General features: G+C 37.0%; 1 protein-coding gene and 1 long non-coding RNA gene across 4 annotated transcripts in view; both read right to left on the reverse strand.

Annotated features, from left to right (window-relative positions):
• LOC140512772 (uncharacterized) overlaps window positions 1-6,478 on the reverse strand; it is a 110,002-nt gene extending 103,524 nt beyond the window's left edge. Inside the window, exon 1 of the long non-coding RNA XR_011969905.1 lies at window positions 4,734-6,478. This is a non-coding gene — a long non-coding RNA (uncharacterized lncRNA). The remainder of the gene's footprint in view (window positions 1-4,733) is intronic.
• Window positions 1-13,234, reverse strand: part of GPC5 (glypican 5) — a 2,038,323-nt gene that overhangs the window by 1,109,132 nt on the left and 915,957 nt on the right. The gene's annotated exons all lie outside the window — the stretch shown is intronic.

The following is a 13,234-nucleotide window of genomic DNA, read 5'->3' on the forward strand; positions in this document are numbered from 1 at the left end:
TCTTTATAACATATTTCTCTGAAAAGGATCTAATTTTCAGTGTATATAAGGAACCTATTTAAATTTATAAAGCCAAGTACCATGCCCCACCCCTGCAAAATGGTCAAAGAATACTAAGCAAACAGCTTTCAAAGTAAGAAATTCAAGCTATCAACAATAAGATCATTTTTTCCATTCTCCAATAACTTCAGCATTTGAGTTACTACCTTATTTTCAACTCTGACCCATTTTCATCTTCAAATATCTTGACTTTCTAGTTCCTCAGCCACCTCAACTCCTATGACATGTGTCCAGTTTAACCCAATGATGTCAAGGAGTGGGCCTATATATTATGTATAAAGTGTTTTTCAAACTTTAAGGAGATGGATAAATGCCATTATTATGGAGGAATTTAAGTGGCTCTTTCAAACTTCGCTGTCAGAAGTGCCATTTCCAGTTCCTCATATCACATAGTGGAGATTGAGTCCAAATGTGGTCATTTCACAGAGCTGCTATAGAAAGACTAGTAGATTCATGCTATTTCATATCAATATGTTATCCTTCAAGTTTCATTTATAAAACTCTGGAAATATATAGCTGGGTAGAGTATTAAAGCAAGGTTTATTTTGGTGCATTTTCCCCTTGTAATTTCACTCTTCTGTAAAGTGATACAATGAAAGAAGGGATATTTTTATTTAAATGAGACTGGCAAAAATCAAAATAAACAAACAAGACTGCACCAAGGTACCCCTTTTCTTCTTCCTTTATGCTAATTTGCCTGTTGATCTCATCAGCTCCTGTGAATTTAATAACTCTTTCTATCCTTAGATCTACTTATCCAACCCTAATCTCTCTTTGAAACTTCAGACTCTCAATTCCAACTGCCTATTGAACATCTTGAACTGGATAAAGTGCTTGTGTATATGTCTATATAATTCTGTCTATCTGTCTATTATTCTTAAATTCAACATGAGCAAAAATGAACTCATTATCTTCCTTTCTCTCTTCCAAGCCTTCCCTCTTCTAAATTTTTTTTATTCCTTAACCAGGACACCACTATTGTCCAAGTCACTCAAGCTTCCAAGCTAGGTGTCATCCTTAACTCATTCCATACCAGAGTATGCTGGAGTTATCTTTAACAGGATTTCAAGAATCAATTTGAAAATTTTATTGTGAACATTCATAACTCAGAAATCAGTGATTACTACAAATTATGGTTTGTTTATTGTTCTGCACTTTGTCTTGACTTAAGAAAGTATTGGTAATGCACATTAAACTTAAAAGCATGTGCAAACATTACCTTCCTCCCCCCCAACCTCCAGTTCATTTGTTAAATGTTTGTCATTGTTGTTCTTCATACTGAACAGGACCAATGACATTAAAATGTTGAGATCAAGGTACAGTGTGTTCAACTGTGGCTGATCAGTCTAACATGAGCTCAAAAGGCTCTACCACAGGTTAGTCACAAATGTCTGCCTGAACATTTGAAGATGTTTCTAGATTTGTGCATCTCATGTTTCCTTTGTGCTACTGTGATTCTGCTTTGCTCATAGAGCACAGAACCTTCTTTGATGTGGGCATGCTATGCTGGCTTATCCTGTGCTTTTGCCTCTCATTTCTCACAATTGATACTAAAGTTCTTCAGAGAGATCTTGAGAGGATCTTTGCACTGTTTCTGTTGACTTTCTTGCCTTGAGTTCTTCATAAAATACCCTTTTAGGTAAATGTACACCTGTCATTTGTGCCACGTGGCCAGCCCATCAGAATTGTGCTCTCTGCAGTAGAGTTTGAAACCTTGGCAGGTCAGCTCAAGAAAGGATCTCAGTATCCAGTACTTTACTGACCAGATAATCTTCAGCACCTTTCTAAGACAACTCAGAGGGAATCAGTGCAATTTTCTGGCACAGTACAGGTTACATAGGCATACAACACAATGAAGTCAGAACAACGGCTCTGTAGACCTTCAGTTTGGTAGGCAGCGTAATACCTCTTCTATCCCACACCTTCTTTAGGAGTCTCCAATACCCACAATGTTGTCAGACTCCTTTAAAGAGGACAAAAATCACATCAAGATCAGCTATAGCACTGATGGAAAACTATTTAACTTGAAAAGTCTATAAGGCAAGACTAAAATGGAGGGAGAGCTAGTGTGTGATTTTTGTTCATAGATGATTGTGAACTTAGTGCAGCCTCTGAGGCTGAGATAAAACAAAGTATGGATTGATTTTCTGCTAGTTTTAGCCTGAAAATCTATACCAAGAAGACAGAGGTTCTCTACCAGCTAACACTGCACCATACATATGTGGAACCATTGGGTACAGAAAATGAAGAAATTTTGAATGCTGTGGATAAATTCCCTTTACCTTGGCACTATACTTTCCAGGGATATCCACACAGAATATGAGCCGGAAGCACATATTGTTAAACATTAACCATCACAGGGAATGCAGTTATCACCTGACTGGAGGCATGATGATGACGATGATGATGGTGATGATGATGAAGATGATGGTGATGATAATGATTATGAAAATAGGTCTTTAGATTATCCTTTCAGGTCTTCCAAGCACTTTATGCCCATTATCTCCTTTGAGTCTCAGAACATCCCAGCCCCACATCCAAACTCTTACCAAATCCTGTTGATTTTACCTTCGTAACATCTTTCATATGTGCTCTTTTCTGTATTGGGACACTGTCCCTGCTGTGCTACGTTTCCTTATCACCTTACACCTGCACAACTGTAGCAGCATTTAACTTGGTCTTCCTGCCTCATGTCTCTCCCCACTCCAGGTCATCCTTTATTCAGCTGTCAAAGTAATCTTGCTAAAGCACAGATCTGATCATATAACTTGTCTATTCAATAAACACAAGTGTGTCCCTCTTATCTCCAATATCAAATTTAAAATAAGCCATTTGACTTTTAAAACTCTTTGTAATCTGCCCCCTTCCTGCCTTTTCAGTATTATCATACCTTCCTCATATCCAGATATGGAGCCTCTTTGCTCACTCCTCCCTAAAGACTCTCCCTCTCCCAAGTCCAACATTTTCACCCTCCGTTTGCTTTATCTGAAATTCTCTCCCTCTTCATCTCTCTCTGGACTTTTCGAAATTACTTTAGGTATCAGCTAAAATTTCAATGTCTGCAAGAAGTTTTTTCTCCTGAAATTTTTTAATGTTAATGCCTTTGCTCTGAATATCATTTTCATTGTATCTAGTATCTTGTTTGTACATAGTTATTTTCATTCTGTTCGTCCTTTAGGTTGTGATTGAGCTCCTTGAGAGCAAGGATTGTCTTTTGCATTTCTTTGTATCCCCAGCATTTGACATGACTTGCACTTGACTTTGTTTTGAGTGAGGGAGGGCTGTGCAGGTCACCAGCTGTGGTGCAGTGGGTAGAGCACCAGTGCAGGAGTCAGGAGGACCTGAGTTCAAATCTCACCTCAGACACGATACTCACTAGCTATGTGACCTTGGGCAAGTCACTTAACCCCAATTGCCTCATCCTGGGTCATCTCCAGTCATCCTGATGAATATCTGGTCATTGGATTCAGATGTCTCAGAAGAGAAGTGAGGGTGGTGACCTGCACAGCCCTCCCTCATTCAAAACAAAGTCAAGTGCAAGTCATGTCATTATTTCTCTCATGGCATGGTCTTCTTTGGCAACAAAGAACAAGCACACACACATCCCCAGCATTTAGAACAATGTCTAGCCCACAGTGGGAAGTTAACACATGCTTACTGAGTCACTGACCACCTATGTAAGTGGTCTACAGATTTTATAGAGGGTTTCATTTTTTAATATTTGTAAAACTTTGCTTCTTAAAGTAGTAATCTTCAAATTCCCAGTATATTCACGTATGTGAAATATAACAGATAAATGGAATTACACACAGAGAGATATATGCAAACATATACATAATTACATGTAATATATGTACATATATGTGCATATACATGTATTTATGTGTATACACACATATAGTCAATAAGACTGTACCCATTGTGCACTATAATTCTCTATGATTACAAATTACAAATAAATTTCCCATCTGTACTGATGGAGGGAATTCTCATACCTGGAATTTCCTACACAGATGAAATCAAAAGTTCAAATCCTAATTCCCCTACTCCAGCAAAAAAAAAAAAAGCATATGAGGTTTATACATTAACCTGGTTTCCTTCCAAGGAGAATGGAGCAAAATAGGATAATTGATTAATAACTGGAAAGGACTAGTATCTGAGAAAAGAAATGAATTCAGATGCTCCTAACTGCAAAACCAGTGCCCTATTTATATGGTGTTGGGATTGCCTATTGACACTATCTACTACACCATGCTGCTTCTTTCCATTAAAGGAATATATCTCGTGTTCAAAAATGGCATATCATAATACCATTATAATCAAACGAAGGAGATATTAGGCAAGAAATACTTTATGAGAGAGCCAGGGACATAGAGAAAGACAGAAAGTGCACATCCATATGTGTGTCCATATACACATATAACTATGCATATGTATATATACATAGATGTGTGTATATGTATACACACACATATGTGTATATGTAACCCAGGCTGGTTTGAACACATCCAGTTCTGATAACACAGAAGTCTGCTTCCCTACAACATAGTTGGGAGTAGTCTCATTTGATTGTCTGGGTCTTTAAAACTGGGGATACTGAGTCCTTTGCTCCTCTTCAGATGAATTCTATTCCACCACCCACTTTTAGCTATGTTTTTTAGGACAAATCTTACCTGCTGTGTCCAGCATGGTGGCTGTGATTTGATTTGTTGAGAGGGGAGGGATTCTCCTTCCCCTGTAGCATGTCTTTTACCCTGGTTCTGAAAAATAGAGCTAAGGGGTTTGTTCCAGGTGATATGTCCTCAGTTTCAGGTGTTAGAGGTGATCAGTAAGGGGTCAGGAATTCAAACCATGGTGACTTTGGAGCCAGGATTCCAGTCATGATGTCACAGTCAAAAGAAGGCTGGCATGAAAACTCTGACAAGGATTCCTGACACTCGAACCTCAGGTGGGTTTTAGACTTGGAACTGAGACTTGCTTTACAGGAAACTGAGCTAAGCTATGAACATAATGCTTTCCCCCCTTTCAGAGATTAAGGTGAGGGGGGAGGAGAATTGTCTCCTATGTGTTACGGGAAAAAATTTGCATATTTGTGTTTATATATTATGAAGTAAATATTTTTGTGTAAAAGCTAATTTGACTGTTAGTGGGTACAGGGGACCTACCACTAAAATTGAAGAAATAACATCTGTAGGGACTAGGGCCATTTGCAGAAAGGTTAGCTACCCCAAAGCCTCTTAAGGGTACTGGAGAACTCTAGGGATAGAGTGAAATCTAACCTGTGTAACCTAGATTTAATAAATGTTTATTAATTGATTTTTATATGTATAAATATACAGACTCTACTCATAATACACATATATGTATGTCTCTCTATGTATATGCGCATGTGTATATAACGAGGCATACTTGGGTATATACACATACATATATATGTGTATATTTGGTTATATACATACACATATATGTACACATACATACATATATGTATACATATGTTCGCACATACATAGAAACAGAAAGAGAAAACTGGTTACTATATCCAAACCTCCAAATACAAATGACAATAAATATGATACATGTCTTCCTGCTGTTATTATCCACATACATGGGTGTGGCTGCAAGGACCAATATATACTCTCTTTTTCATGACTAGGAACATTTATGATCATTCTTTGGTTTGCAAATGCAGTTTATATATGCAGAGCCTGTCACTATGTGTCTGTCACTTAAACTTACAACTGGCTCAAAATCTCTGCTCAAAATTATCTACTCTTTCCTTATTCAACTCAATTCAATAAATATTAATTGAGCTCCTACAAATGTGCACAGCACTATGCCAGGAACTTCAAAAGAAAGTGAGATTAAACAAGACAGAGAACTCACCCTCATTTACAACTCAGCGTGGAGATACCCAGACAACTATAATACAAAACAGAATAAAATGTATATGTGAAAGGTATGAAATAATCACCTAGATCTGAGAAGGACAAGACCATTTTCTATTGGGAGTAGGTAAAGGAGACTAATCAGGGAAGGATTCAAGGAAGAGGTGGCTATTGAAGTATGACTATGATTTCAGCAGGTATAGATGGGGTGAGGGAAGAAAGAGGAAGGGAACTGTATAAACAAAAGCACAGAAGAAGGAAAACTCCTGGACAGAAGGATAGAGAATTCCTCCAGTTAAACTAATGTCAGATTAAGCTGAAAAGTCAAAACTGACCCCAGATTTGCAGAGATAAGAGAAGGCAAGGTTAAATGGTAACCTAAAGGGTTTAGACTGCTTTCTAGGAAATAGGAAAAAAACTGAATGCCATTTGAGTAGAAGAATGATATGCCCAGATAGATGATTAAGGAACACAAATCTAGCATTGATATGAAGAAAAAAATGGAGGTAATGTGGAGAAAAACACTAAAAGACTTCAGATCTCTGATCAATACAATAAGCAATCATAACCACAGAAAAAATATCGAGTCATTCATCCTTCATCTCAGTAGAGAAGCATTCAGCTATAGGTGTAAGGTGAGTCATACATCTTGAACCATGGCCAGAGTATTAAGATTTGTTTAAATGTAGTCAATTCTTACAAGGAGGGTTCTATGTATGTGAGTAGGAGGAACATTATTAGGAAAGATATCAACAAATCATATTTTAAAAGGATGTCTGTGGGTGGGGTAGTATGTTGAGGTTGGCAAACATGATATCTTGTTAGAATAATTCAGGCTGGTGGAAATGAGAAACTGAACTAGCAAGGCAGCAATGTGTTTACAAAGGAAGGAAGACAAGTGAGAGAGTTATGGAAATAGCATTGACAATTTTTTTATAATTAACTGATGGAAAGAGATGAAAGAAAGGAAATAGTCCAACACAACACCAATTATTGCCACTGGTGACTGGTGAACTGGAATTCTCTACTGATTGGAACAATGAAATAAGAAGGATGAACAGGTTTAGTGGGAAGGAAAGAAAATTAGCCTGTTTAAATTTAAGATGCCAGTGAGATAGCCAGGTGAAGACAGAAATAGAATGAGCAACCAAGAGACATTACTCTAGGCAGAAGAGAAGTATTAATTATCTTACCACACTATCTCCCACTATAAGTTAATAAATTGGTGCTCTGATTTATCAGTCTTGTACTTTGGATTAGCAGGAACCTGTTGCTTCATAATAGTTTAAACCACCAATCAATCAAGTCTTTTTACCACCACCTATAGTCCAGCCTCAATCTTTATCATTCAACTGCAACTGCTGTCTCCAAAATTTCCAATAATCTCCTAATTGCCAATTCTAATGATTTTTCTAAGTCTTCATCCTTCTTGATCTCTCTGCTCACTTAGCACCGAAACACTCACTGTCACTCTCTCTCTCTCTCTCTCTCTCTCTCTCTCTCTCTCTCTCTCTCTCTCTCTCTCTCTCTCTCTCTCGGTCATGCTTACTGGGTGTTCCACAGGGCTCTGTCAAAGACCCTCTTCTATTCTCTTTCTATACAATAGCATAAAGTGTAATAATATTTGGTGATCTCTTAGTTCCATGGATTCAATGATCATATCCATGTTGATCCTCAAATCTACTTATCCAGCCCTCTTTTCTTTCTTTACCTTCAGACTTGCAAGTCCAATTGCCTACTGGACAAGTCAAACCAGATATCTAGTAGATATCTAAAAATCAATATATCTTAAAATAAACTCATTATCTTTTACCCTGAGCCCTCCCCTCATCCAAATATCTCTATTGCTGTTGTCATTAATAGCTTCCTAGTTAACCAGGCTAATAGCTTAGTTATCAATTGCTATTGCTCACTCTCTTTCTTACTCTTCATAGTTATTTCCCAAGTCCTGTCCATTTTAACTTCAAGATATCTCTTACATATGCCCCGTTCTTGCCTGTGATACTACAACCTTCCTTCTGCAAGCCCTTATGACTAATGTCTGGACTACTGAGATAACCTATTGAATGGATTCCTGCTTCAATTCTCCCTCCACTCAGATGTCAAACTGATATCCCTAAATCATAGGTTTGACCATGTCAATGATCTATTCAATAAATTCCAGGGTAAAATTTAAAATTCTCTATTTACAAGAGTCAAGATGGTATAGTAAGCAGTAAATTTCCATAGCTCTCCCATTTTTACTTACAAACAGTAAAAAATAGTATCCCAGGAGAAACTTAGAGGTCAGGTGGAAAGGTCTTTCTCACTCAGATAAAGGAGGAGCATAGTACAGGACTGGAAGCATCCTGGCAAGCCAATAGAAAGCTTCATCTCAGAAAACCAGTGGGAAATCCTGAGTGCCAGTTCAGTAGAACAGTAAATGCCAACATCAGGACCCTCCACATGCCACAACATAGCCAGGGACCAGGCAGACTCCAGTTCAGGGAACTATAGTATGCTTAAGCATGGTTCAGCTTAGCCCTGGGCAAACAGGTAATCTCCAGCTGTCAGATCTCCACATGCTTCATTGTAGCCCTAGGGAAATAAGTAGCCACCAATCCTATGGGTGTCTAAGCAAACAAAGCAGCTGTCAGTGTGCGGTACCTATGACTTGCACCAGGGTAACTCTGGGCAAACCAGCAGCTGCTAGCAGCCAGATCACCATATCTATTCCTAGGAAAATGCAGAAACACCTCCACTGGCCTCAAAACACAATCCATACCAGCACTAGGACCCCAACTCAGTAACAAGTAAGCTGCCAGACCCTTAAGGCCTTGAGTAACACCAACCATCACCCACCACATCCCCTCAGTGCAGCAGCAGATATGAGGGTCCTCCATTGGCCTCAGGGCAACATCAGTGCAGTACTAAGTAAACAGCCAGGACCTGAAGTCACTAGCACAAGAAGCCTGAGACAATGTCCCTTCTACTTTGGGGAGAAGAGCAAAAATTTAAAAGACAGGGAAAAGATGAACACAAGCCAACAACAACAAAAAGAATCAGACCATAGAAAATTATTGTGGTACCAGCGAAGATCAAGCCACAAACTCAGAAGAGGAAAGCAATGACAAAACACCTATGGAGAAAACCTCAAACAAAAATGGGAAGTGGTCTCAAGCCCAAAAAGAACTCATGGAAGAGCTCAAAAAGGAGTTTAAAAAATCATATAAAAGGGGTAGGAGAAAAATGGGAAGAGAATTGAGAGTGATGCAAGAGAATTATGAAAAAAGAATCAATAGCTTAGAAAAAGAAGACAAGTGCTTGAAAAGTAGAATTGCCCGAGTGGAAAAGAAGATACAAAAATCCACTGAAGAAAACAATTCCTTAAAAAGTACAATTGTCCATAGAAAAGAAAGTAGAAAAGCTAATTGAGGAAAACAATTACTTAAAAGTTAGAATTGAGCAAGTGGAAGCTAATGAATCCATGAGACATCAAGAATCAATTTCAAAAGAATGGGAAAAACAGAAGAAAATGTAAAATATTTTATGGAAAAAACAACTGACCTGAAAATATATAGATCCAAGAGAGACAATATTAGAATCATCAAACTACCTGAAAGATGTAATCAAAATGAGGTCTTAGACAGTATTTTTCAGGAAATTATCACCAAATCTCTCCTAATATCCTAGAATCAGAGGGCAAAATAGGCATTGAAAGAATCCACCAATTACCTCAAGAAGAGATGCTAAAATAGAAACTCCAAGGAACACTATGAATGAAATTCAGAACTAATGGTCAAGGAAAAAATATTGCAAGTGGCAAAACAAAAGACAATTCAAATATTGGGGAACCACAATCAGGATTAAACAGGACTTAGTAGCTGTAACACTAAAGCATTGGAAGTCATGGAACATGATATTCCAGAGGGCAAAGGAACTAGGACTACAACCACGAATAACTTACCTGGCAAAACTAAGCATAATACATTAAAGGAATAAATGATCATTCAATAAAATGGAAGGATTTCAAACTTTTATAAGAAGATCAGAATTAAACCAAAAATTTGATCTCTAACATTAAGGCTCAAGAGAAGCATATACAGGTAGAAAGGGAAAAGAAAACATAAAGGACCATCCCTACATGGGAAGATATTTGTAATTCTTAAAAATTATACCACCAGCAGTACAGCTAGAAGAAATATACATAGATTAAAGGTAGAGAAGTATGAGGGGAATTTGAAGGAATGACATAAAAAATAATTAAGACAAAACCCACAATCCCTGCCATTATGAAACTTGTATTGTATTTGAGGAGACATGTATGCATGTATTTATGGATATAATGAACATAGAAATAATACACAGAAATTTGAGAGAACATTGGCTACTGGAGGAATAAAGAAAGGTCTCACATAGAAGACAGCATTTGAGTTTAGTCTCGAAGAAAACTAAAAATTCTAAGAGCCCTAGGTGAAGAGGGGAGAACATTATATGCATGGAGGATAGACACTAAGATTGTATATAAAGTACCCTATGTGGGGAATAAGAATGACAAATTATCTGGACTAAAACATAGGTGAAGGAGAATAATGTATATTAAGGCTAGAAATGTTGGTTGAAGTAGGTTGTAAAAAACTGGAATTCCCAAGAGGGTAGTTTGTATTTATTTCTGGAGGGAATGGCGAACGACCAGAGTTTAATGAACAGAGGAATTATATGGTGAAATCTGCTTTAGAAATATTGCTTCATAGTTAGTTGTGAGAAGGATAAATCAGAGAGAAGTGATGCTTTAGGAAGAGACACAAATTAGGACATTATTATAGTTCTTGTGAAAGATAATAAGGTCCTGAATTAGGGGGGTGGATATGTGAATAAAGATAAGGGACATAAGTGAGAAATATTTTGTAAGCAGATTGAACAAGACCTAGCAACTCTCTGGATGTGTGAGGTGATGCAAAGTCAGAAATCAAGGAGAATAATGAGGATGTTAATGTGGGTTACTGGAGAAATAATGATCTCATTGACAGATATAGGAAAATTAAGAAGAGGTGAGGGAGAAAGATAACCTCTATAGGCTTGCTTGACCTGCTTCTTCTGTCTTCCTTTTTTTCCTGAAACTCTAATTAAGATTGCTTTCTTTAGTGATGCTGTGTCAAAGGGGCATTTAAGCACTTTCCAAAGAACTTTGCATCAAAAATTACAACACACATATGAATAATAATATTTGCTGAATGTCGCCGAAAAGATGTTGTGAATGTTAGTAAATTATAAATTGCAAAGTAACCTGTAGTGCCCAAAGAGAAAGTAGTTTAAAATATTCAAAAATAATAAATATATCTGAGGTAACTCTATACCATTAAGGACCTTTGATATAAAAACCAACCCATATAGTCTTTACCTTTTTAGCTTTTTGATGGTTTGGGAACTATCTGATCCTCTAGTGCATCCCCAGAATAAGAAAAAAAAACAACAGTGAGACTTTGCGTATTCACCTTATCTTGTCTGGTCCCTGGGCCACTACCTCTAGGTCAACTCTGTGCCATGATGCTGCCCCTAACATCCTCTCTCCCCATGAATCTTCTATCCTTGCTTTCTAACTGTAACCCTGAGATCAGTAATCAGATCAACTCTATCACTCTTAGAAAGGACATGTCAACCATTCACCATATGACTACAGTCACCATTCCTTCTGACTTCTACATACAAAACAACCCTCCCTGTATTCCCCTAATAAAATGTAAGGTTCTGGAGGGCAAGGATTAACTTGATTGCTTCTATTTGTACCCCTACCACTTAGCACAGTGCTTCATACATTGTATTCACGGTATGCCTTTTCATTTATTTCTTTTTGTTGGACTCCCTGTTGACCAGAGTAAAAGTGATCTCAGGTACAAGATTTTATCAGATTGTCATAAAGAAACTCACAAAAAGCACTTTTGTTTCAAGCAAATTCTAAGACAAAAGGGAAAACTTATTTGGAGCACTTTGAACAACAAAAGTAATAAATTTTTAAAAGCACTATTTTAGTTAGAGATTTCACTCAAAAACACAATTAAAACTGCCCATGATTATCAATTACATACTTATACACACATATATGTGTATGTATACATATATATGAATAACTGAATATTGATATAGAATGTGTCAGTTTTTTTTTTACATCACTGGCATAATTTTACTCCAAAATTAAAAAGAAACTTCCTTTGAATAAAAATCCAACATTAGTTCAATTAAAGTTTTGGGTTTTTTTTTTTTAAATGCAACATTTGAAATTTTTTGCCTCTGAAGTATGTAGGTTAGAATGAAACACTGTTTAATGAGAACCTTGTGGGTTTTTTCCTCCTTCAAAGGTTGATGACTATTTGTTTATGACCTATTTGAAAAGGTATGCTTCAAAAAGATGAGAGTGGAAAAGTGAACTAAATGATGAGTAGATCATTATCATTATCTACATTTCATTCAAAGGTCTTCTTACATCTTGTACTGCTTCCTCCACTTCCTCTATGCCCATATTCTTGTCATCTAGTGGCACTGGCTTCCTTGAAGTTCTTCCCCCTACACAGATATTCCATTTCCTATCTATAAATTTTTATACCTTCTGTCCCCCGTGCCTAAAACTCTCTCCTTCCTCACCTCCACCTTCTGACTTCTCTGGCTTCCTGCAAGTCTTCCCTAAAGTCCCTTTTCCATGAAGTTTTTCCCAATCCCTTTAATGACAGTAATTTCCCTCTATTGATTTTCCCCAATATATCATATATAGAGACATATATTTATGTTTACATATCTTTTTCACATAGTTGTTTATATGTTTTCTCCCCCATTGACTCAGAGATCCTTCAGAGCAGGGACTGTACTTTGTCTTTTTTTTTTTTAACCCAGTGCCTAGTAAACTGCCCAGCTCGTATAATAGAAGTTTAATAAATGCTTGCTTACTGTCTTAAATAGATAGCTGCTCCTGAATACGTTTATGTTTAAATCAGGGATAGATTTCATAGTTAAAATATGATATGGAATAGTATTGGGAATTTAGATGGTATTATCAGGTTCAATATAGACCAGTGTTCAGGAAAACCTCTGAACATCTGTTCTGCTCCTTCCTTGTCCCTCTTCTCATTCCCCAAATAATAGAATAGAAAAGTTATTTTTGTAAATGATAGGTGGGTTGTATGTATGTAGGTTATCTTTCTTGTCTTAATAGTTATGTAGTTACATGTGAGTAATCACTGAACTATACTTTCGTTATTTGAAGGCAAATTCATTTTCTACTTTCTATGCTAGCTGCCTAAACAAGATGAAATTAA

This window comes from Notamacropus eugenii, chromosome 6 (genome assembly GCF_028372415.1).
Source record: "Notamacropus eugenii isolate mMacEug1 chromosome 6, mMacEug1.pri_v2, whole genome shotgun sequence".
NCBI lineage: Eukaryota > Metazoa > Chordata > Mammalia > Diprotodontia > Macropodidae > Notamacropus > Notamacropus eugenii.